Below are 9,005 nucleotides of genomic sequence, written 5' to 3'. Positions count from 1 at the left end.
CGCCACTCCCCCCCTACTCTTAGATAATTGTAAGTTTTTGTATTTGATTCTTGGTTTTTTGCCTTGCCAGACATAACATGAAATTAGTCTGTCCCACTCCATGGAATTGTTGGTCTGGTATCTCCACAGGAAGGGATTGAAACAAGTAAAGTAGTCTAGGTAGAATATTCATTTGAACTGATTGTACTCTGGGTCCAAAACCAAGAAGGGGAATGGCACTCCACCTCTGAACATCCTCCTTGAGTTTTTTTATTTAATGGTAGGTAGTTATCAGAGTATAAATTTGTTAAATCTTTGGAGATTTCAACCCCGAGGTATTTCATTTTAGTAGCTCCCCAATTTAATGGGTATTTTTCAGACATGTTTTTTGTGGGATTATACCTAAAGCACATAACTTGTGTTTTTGATAAATTTAACTTGTAGCCAGAGAATGTTCCATAGTCTTCTAGTAGTGTAATTAAATGCAACACTTTTGGTTTTGCTCCCATTTTGTATGAGATGAACTCAAAGATCTAAATCTTTTTCCACATACACAATATCACCATTTCCCTCAAATATTGTTCACAAACCAGTCTAAATCTGTGATAGTGAGCACTTCCCCTTTGCTGAGATAATCCATCCCACCTCACAGGTGTGCCATATCAAGATGCTGATTAGACACCATGATTAATGCACAGGTATGCCTTAGACTGCCCACAATAAAAGGCCACTCTGAAAGGTGCAGTTTTATCACACAGCACAATGCCACAGATGTCGCAAGATTTGAGGGAGCGTGCAGTTGGCATGCTGACAGCAGGAATGTCAACCAGAGCTGTTGCTCGTGTATTGAATGTTCATGTCTCTACCATAAGCCGTCTCCAAAGTCGTTTCAGAGAATTTGGCAGTACATCCAACCAGCCTCACAACCGCAGACCACATGTAACCACACCAGCCCAGGACCTCCACATCCAGCATGTTCACCTCCAAGATCGTCTGAGACCAGCCACTCGGACAGCTGCTGAAACAATCGGTTTGCATAACCAAAGTATATAAAGAAAGTCTCTGGACCGGATAAATAAAGTAATACATCGTCCGCAAACAATGACATTTTTTGATTACCCCCTTTCATATCAATACCCTTGATATCCTGATTCTGGGTGATGCACCGACTTAATGGCTCAATAAAAACAGCGAATAGCAACGGGCTCAGGGGGCAGCCTTGTCTTGACCCTCTCTCTAGTTTTATAAATTGAGATACTGCCCCATTCACCTTAATTTTTGCCTTTGGCTCATAGTATAATGCTTGTATTGTTTTTATCATTTTATCATCAAAACCAAATCTACACAAGGTTTCATACGGAAAAGACCAGCTTACACAGTCAAACGCCTTCTCTGCATCTAAACCTACTATTGCAGGTGTGTTATGCATTGTTATGTGATTTACTACATGTAGGGCACGGCGTATGTTGCCCTGTGTCCTGCGTTCCCGAATGAAACCAGTCTGGTCTAGACTAATGATCTGTGGGAGAACTATTTCCATTCTTTTGGCTAGAATATGGGTGAAAATTTTGTAGTCCTGATTCAGGACACTTATTGGTCTAAAATTGCTCCATTCAAGTTTGTCCTTGCCTTCCTTTGGAATTCATGATATTACTGCTTCACTCCACGAGGGAGGGGTTCTGTTTTCTTGCAGGATCCAGTTGAAAGTATGCTCCAAAATTGGAACCAAGGAATCTGTCATTTCCTTGTAGAATTCTGGAGAGAACCCATCTGGTCCGGCTATTTTATTTGATTTAAGGTGTTTTATTGCTGCCTCAATTTAATTTTTTGAAATGTGTTTTACAAGATCTTTTCTTTGTTCTATAGTCAATTTTGGTAAATTAATTTGATCAAAAAAGTTCTGCATTTTCACTTGGTCACATGGAGCCTTTGAGTATAATTTTTTATAGTGTTTCAAAACATTTTTGAATCTGTGGTAGTTTATGTTCAATGTGCTTTGTTTCAGAATTTCGAATTTGGTAAACTGAGTTTTCTGCTTGCTGTTTTTTAAATTTGTAAGCCAACAGTCTAGTAGCTTTTGCCCCACCCTCATAGTAAGTCTGCTTCATAAACATCATTTTCTTCTGAATATCTTTAGTGTACTGCTCATCTATTTTGTTTTTCTTTTTGACTACGAGGTCTATTAGAAAAGTATCCGACCTTATTATTTTTTTCAAAAACCATATGGATTTGAATCACGTGTGATTACATCAGACATGCTTGAACCCTCGTGGGCATGCGAGAGTTTTTTCATGCCTGTCGGTTACGTCATTCGCCTGTGGGCAGTCTTTGAGTGAGGAGTCGCCCACCCTCTCGTCGATTTTTTCATTGTTTAGGAATGGCTCAGAGACTGCTGCTTTGTTTGATCAAAATTTTTTCAAAACTGTAAGGCACAACTGAGTGGACACCATTCGATAAATTCAGCTGGTTTTCGGTAAAAATTTTAATGGCTGATGAGAGATTTTGGTCTGGTAGTGTCGCTTTAAGGACGGCCCACGGTGCCTGACGGCGATCTGCGCTTCGAGGCGGCAGCATCTCGCCGTTTCAAGCTGAAAACTTCCACATTTCAGGCTCTGTTGACCCAGGAAGTCGTCAGAGAACAGAGAACTTTCAGAAGAAGTCGGCATGAGGAGTTTATTCGGACATTCCATTGTTAACGGACATTTTGTAATGAAAGAACGTGCGGGCAGAGTCGCATATCGGGTCGGACCCGACCGCGGGGGGTCGCGACAGGAAAAACACCTCCGTGTTGGAAACCTTAACGGGCAAGTTGCCCAAGCTGTTAAACAATTTCTCAGTTACTCACTTGTTGAAAGCCATCAAAAGCCACCTGAATTTTACAAATGGTTTTCAACACGGAGGTGTTTTTCCTGTCGCGGCGCACACAGATTCGCCGAGTCGTCACGGAAACGACTTGGCGAATTTGCGCGCACGTCTTTCATTACAAAATGTCCTCAAACAGTGGAATGTCCGCATAAAGTCCTCATGCCGGCCTCTTCTGAATCTTCTCTGTTCTCTCATGACGTCCTGGGTGAATTAAGCCTTAAATTAGGATGTTTTCAGGTCGAAACAGGCCGACGACGGCGCCTGGAAGCGCTGCGCGACGTCCCGCTCCGTGGGAAGTCCTTACACCGACAGAAACACCCCATAATCTCTCATCAGCCGTTAAACCTTTCACCGAAAACCAGCTTAATTTCTCGAATAGTGTCCACTCGGATATTCCTCACAGGTCCAGAAAATTTTTTGATAAAGCAATGCGCGCCGTCTCGAGCAGCGTGTGAAACAAAGGAATTCAGCCGAGAGGGCGGGACCACATCTCACTCAAGGCCTGCCCACAGGGAAATGACATCACCGACACACGTGAAAAAACTCACGCATGCGTACGAGGGTTCAAGCATGATTGGTGTAATCGCACGTCATTCAAATCCATATAGTTTTTTTAAAAAATAAAAAGGTAGGATATTTTTCTAATAGACCTCGTATTTCTGTTTTTATTTTGTGGTCCCCTTTTTGTTTGTAATAATGTTCCAGCTTTGCCAATTCAGATTCCAGTATTAATAATTTATGCTGCCTTGAATGTTTTAGATTTGAACTATAGCCTATTATTTTTCCTCTAAGGACAGCTTTACAGGCATCCCAAAGTATTATGGGAGTTGTTGTGTGGTTCGCTGAAGAGGAGGTACTGCTGGCCCACCACCACAAGATGGCGCCCTGCTTGAAGTGCGGGCTTCAAGCACGAGAGGGCGTCGGAGCGACCAGGAGTGACAGCTGTCACTCATCATCCGTACCAGCTGTCACTCATCCACTACTCATCACCACCACCATAAAGGCCGGACTGCAACTCCACCTCCCCGCCGAGAAATCAACTACCAATCAGGTAATTGTCTCTGCTGACTCAAAACGTTGAGTAATAATCTGACTTCTTTTGCAGCCGTTTTCCTGTGGTGCTTGCCTTATCTGTGGGATTGGCGTTTGGTGTGATCAGCGATGGCTTTGCTTCACACTCCAATCAGATAAGTGGTTAGACAGGAGCTGCACGAGTGTGTGATTGGAGGTGGAGGTTCTCCCTCCTTACTGCATACAGACTGTGGGATTACTGAGTGTGTGTCCTCACACTCATCTGGACTGTCTCTGTTCTCTGCCAGCAGTACCGGGTCTGACTGCTGAAGACAGCGGCCACCTGGGGTGCAGGGCTTGGCGGCTCCGGTGTTCTTCAGCTCCGTTGGTGGTGGAAGCTGTGTGGATCCGGCTTCTCTCTCGCCAGGCGTCTTCTATCGTCGAGCCTGCCCACACGTCACCTGGTGTATGATTGACAGTCACTATATTGTTATTGTCTGTACATCGTTGTGTGATTCACAACATTAAATTGTTACTTTTTGGCTTATCCATTGTCCGTTCATTAACGCCCCCTGTTGTGGGTCCGTGTCACGACACTTTCACAACAGGATTTCTCGGCCAGCGTCATGGATCCCGAGGGGCGTCAACCATCGCTTGAACAGCCAATGGAAGAGCGAGGTGCACAGGCGCCAGCAGGAGGCGTGTTGGGTGAGCTGCAGCACATCGTGACCGCCTTTACCGCTCGGTTGGATTTAATTACTGAGCAGAGCAGTGTTCTCAATCGTAGGATGGAGGCTCTCACCGCCCAGGTGGAAGCGCATGCTCAGCGCGCTGCTGCAGCACCTCCTCCTGCTGACCGTGTGCCAGAAACAGACATTCCGCTGGTCGTTCAACGAACCCCCTCACCTTCCCCTGAAGCATACATAAGTCCTCCGGAGCCGTACAGAGGCTGTGTGGAGACGTGCGCGGACTTCTTGATGCAGTGCTCGCTCGTCTTTTCACAGCGTCCCGTCATGTACGCAGCAGACGCCAGCCGGGTGGCTTATGTGATCAATTTGCTTCGAGGAGAGGCACGCGCATGGGGTACGGCGCTTTGGGAGCAGAATTCACGGCTGCTAACAGTTTATACTGAGTTTGTGAGGGAGTTCCGACAGGTGTTCGACCACCCTCATAGAGGCGAGACCGCTTCAAGTGTGCTGCTGTCGATACAGCAGGGGCGTCAGAGCGCAGCGAAGTATGCAGTCGACTTCCGCATCGCGGCAGCGCGAGCTGGCTGGAATGCTGTTGCGCTCCGCGCCACCTTTGTAAATGGACTGTCTCTGGTCCTTAAGGAGCACCTGGTGGCGAAGGACGAGCCGCGGGATTTAGATGGGCTTATCGACCTGGTTATACGGTTAGACAACCGATTAACTGAACACCGACGGGAACGAGACAGGGGGCGTGGCCAGGCACAAGCCGTCCCTCTTCCTCCCGGGTCCGAAAGGAAGCCGACTTCCCCACGCTCCACTGCCAGGGCTATCCACGTGACAACAGCTCCCCCTGCTGACGTTGCTATGGAAACGAGCAGGGCCAAAAAATGATCAGATCAGAGACAAAGGATGCTGATCCGTGGAGAGTGTTTTCTCTGCAGCTCTACCAAGCACATACAGAGAGAATGCCCCAAACGGTCAAAACAACAGCAATCGTCCTTAGAGACTGGGCTAAGGGTGGGTCACAACACCCACGTGGGGAAACCCCGAAGATCTGCACGAATCCCAGTCACGATCCTGAGTGGGGATTTAACCCTTCACGCCCCAGCAATGGTGGACACGGGGTCAGAGGGGAATCTGCTGGATAGCAGATGGGCAAAGGAGGTTGGGCTCCCTCTAGTGGCCTTACCATCACCATTTTCGGTGCGGGCACTAGATGGCACCCTTCTTCCACTAATCACACACCAGACACAGCCAGTGACATTGGTGGTGTCTGGGAATCACAGGGAGGAGATTGTGTTTTATGTAACACCTTCTACCTCCCGAGTGATTTTGGGTTTTCCATGGGTGTTAAAACACAATCCCCGGATTGACTGGCCGTCTGGGGTTGTGGTTCAGTGGAGCGAAACCTGCCACCGGGAGTGTTTAGGATCCTCGGTTCCATCCGGTGTGACTGCTAAGGAGGAGGTTTCAGTCCCCCCCAATCTGACGGCGGTGCCGGCCGAGTACCACGACCTTGCTGACGTCTTTAGCAAGGATCTGGCACTCACGCTGCCCCCGCACCGTCCGTACGATTGTGCCATTGATTTGATTCCGGGCGCTGAGTACCCGTCCAGCAGGCTGTACAACCTCTCACATCCGGAACGCGAATCAATGGAGACCTACATCCGGGACTCGTTAGCTGCCGGGTTGATCCGGAACTCCATCTCCCCGATGGGTGCTGGTTTCTTTTTTGTGGTCAAGAAGGACTGCGGACTCCGTCCATGCATTGATTACAGAGGGCTGAACGAGATCACGGTTCGCAACCGATACCCGTTACCTCTGTTGGATTCAGTGTTCACGCCCCTGCATGGAGCCCAAATTTTCACAAAATTGGATCTTAGGAATGCGTATCACCTGGTTCGGATCCGGGAGGGAGACAAGTGGAAGACGGCATTTAACACCCCGTTAGGTCACTTTGAGTACCTGGTCATGCCGTTCGGCCTCACCAATGCGCCCGCGACGTTCCAAGCATGGGTTAATGACGTCTTGCGGGACTTCCTGCATCGGTTTGTCTTCGTATATCTAGACGATATACTCATCTTTTCTCCGGATCCTGAGACCCATGTCAAGTATGTACGTCAGGTCCTACAGCGGTTGTTGGAGAACCGGCTGTTTGTGAAGGGCGAGAAGTGTGAGTTCCACCGCACTTCTTTGTCCTTCTTGGGGTTCATCATCTCCTCCAACTCCGTCGCCCCTGATCCGGCCAAGGTTGCGGCGGTGAGAGATTGGCCCCAACCAACGAACCGTAGGAAACTACAACAGTTCCTTGGTTTTGCAAATTTCTACCGGAGGTTCATCAAGGGCTACAGTCAGGTAGTTAGCCCCCTACAGCCCTGACCTCCACAAAAGTCCCCTTCACCTGGTCGGATCAGTGCAAAGCCGCGTTTAGGGGGTTGAAACGCCGGTTCTCGACTGCACCGGTTCTGGTGCAGCCCGATCCCAAGCGCCAGTTTGTTGTTGAAGTGGATGCCTCTGACTCAGGGATAGGAGCCGTGCTGTCCCAGAGCGGGGAGTCCGACAAGGTTCTCCATCCGTGTGCCTACTTTTCCCGCAGGTTGACCCCAGCTGAACGGAACTATGACGTCGGCGATCGGGAACTTCTTGCGGTGAAGGAGGCTCTTGAGGAGTGGAGACACCTGTTGGAGGGAGCATCGGTACCATTTACGGTTTTCACGGACCATCGGAACCTGGAGTACATCCGGACCGCGAAGCGTCTGAACCCCAGGCAAGCCCGCTGGTCGCTGTTCTTCGGGCGTTTTGACTTCCTATTCACCTACCGCCCCGGGACAAAGAACCAACGATCTGACGCCCTGTCCCGGGTGCACGAAGAGGAGGTCAAGACCGAGCTGTCAGACCCCCCTGAAACCATCATCCCCAAGTCCATTGTCGTGGCCACCATTACCTGGGACGTGGAGAAGACCGTCCGGGAGGCCCTGACACGGAGCCCGGACCCGGGGACCGGTCCGAAGAACAAACTGTACATCCCACCAGAGGCCAGGGCTGCGGTCCTTGACTTCTGTCACGGTTCCAAGCTCTCCTGTCACCCAGGGGTGCGAAGGACCGTGGCAGTGGTCCGGCAGCGCTTCTGGTGGGCATCTATGGAAGCCGACGTCCGGGAGTATGTCCAGGCCTGCACCACCTGTGCCGGGGCAAAGCCGACCACCACAAGGCCCAAGGCCTCCTCCAGCCTCTGCCTGTGCCTCGTCGCCCCTGGTCTCATATCGGCCTGGACTTTGTCACGGGCCTCCCGCCGCCCCAGGGAAACACCACCATCTTAACTATAGTGGACCGGTTCTCCAAGGTGGCCCACTTCGTGGCCCTCCCGAAGCTCCCGACGGCCCAGGAGACTGCAGACCTCCTGGTCCACCACGTCGTGCGTCTGCATGGGATTCCATCAGACATAGTCTCGGATCGTGGTCCTCAGTTCTCCTCCCAGGTCTGGCGGAGTTTCTGTAGGGAACTGGGGGCCACCGTCAGTCTCTCGTCTGGGTACCACCCCCAGACGAACGGGCAGGCAGAGTGGACTAACCAGGAACTGGAGCAGGCCCTCCGCTGCGTGACCTCCGCGCACCCGACAGCCTGGAGTGACCATCTGGCCTGGATCGAGTACGCTCATAACAGCCAAGTCTCGTCTGCCACCGGCCTCTCCCCGTTTGAAGTGTGTTTTTGGGTACCAGCCCTCATTGTTCCCGCTAGTGGAGGGAGAGGTCAGGGTGCCCTCGGTCCAGGCCCATCTGAGAAGGTGCCGTCGGGTGTGGCGTACCGCCCGCTCTGCCCTGCTGAAAGCCCGGACGAGGGCCATGCAGACCGCCGGCGTGCCCCGGCCCCTGCGTATCAGCCTGGGCAGGAGGTTTGGCTTTCCACAAAGGACATTCCCCTGCAAGTGGAATCCCAAAAGTTGAAGGACAGATACATTGGACCTTTCCCCATACTCAAGATCCTCATCCACCCGGTTTTCCATGTGTCACGCATCAAACCACACCACGTTTCACCCCTCTGTACCCCCGGACCGGCGCCGCCTCCTGCCCGGATCATCGACGGGGAGCCGGCTTGGACCGTGCGCCGGCTCCTGGATGTCCGTCAGAAGGGCCGGGGGTTCCAGTAGTTGGTGGGCTGGGAGGGGTATGGACCGGAAGAACGCTCCTGGGTGAAGAGGAGCTTCATCCTGGACCCGGCCCTCCTGGCCGACTTCTACCGGCGGCACCCGGACAAGCCTGGTCGGGCGCCAGGAGGCGCCCGTTGAGGGGGGGGGTCCTGTTGTGTGTGGGCCGCTGAAGAGGAGGTACTGCTGGCCCACCACCACAAGATGGCGCCCTGCTTGAAGTGCGGGCTTCAAGCACGAGAGGGCGTCGGAGCGACCAGGAGTGACAGCTGTCACTCATCATCCGTACCAGCTGTCACTCATCCACTACTCATCAC

Source organism: Thalassophryne amazonica, chromosome 14, assembly GCF_902500255.1.
Source record: "Thalassophryne amazonica chromosome 14, fThaAma1.1, whole genome shotgun sequence".
NCBI lineage: Eukaryota > Metazoa > Chordata > Actinopteri > Batrachoidiformes > Batrachoididae > Thalassophryne > Thalassophryne amazonica.
Note: the sequence above shows the minus strand (reverse complement) of the source record.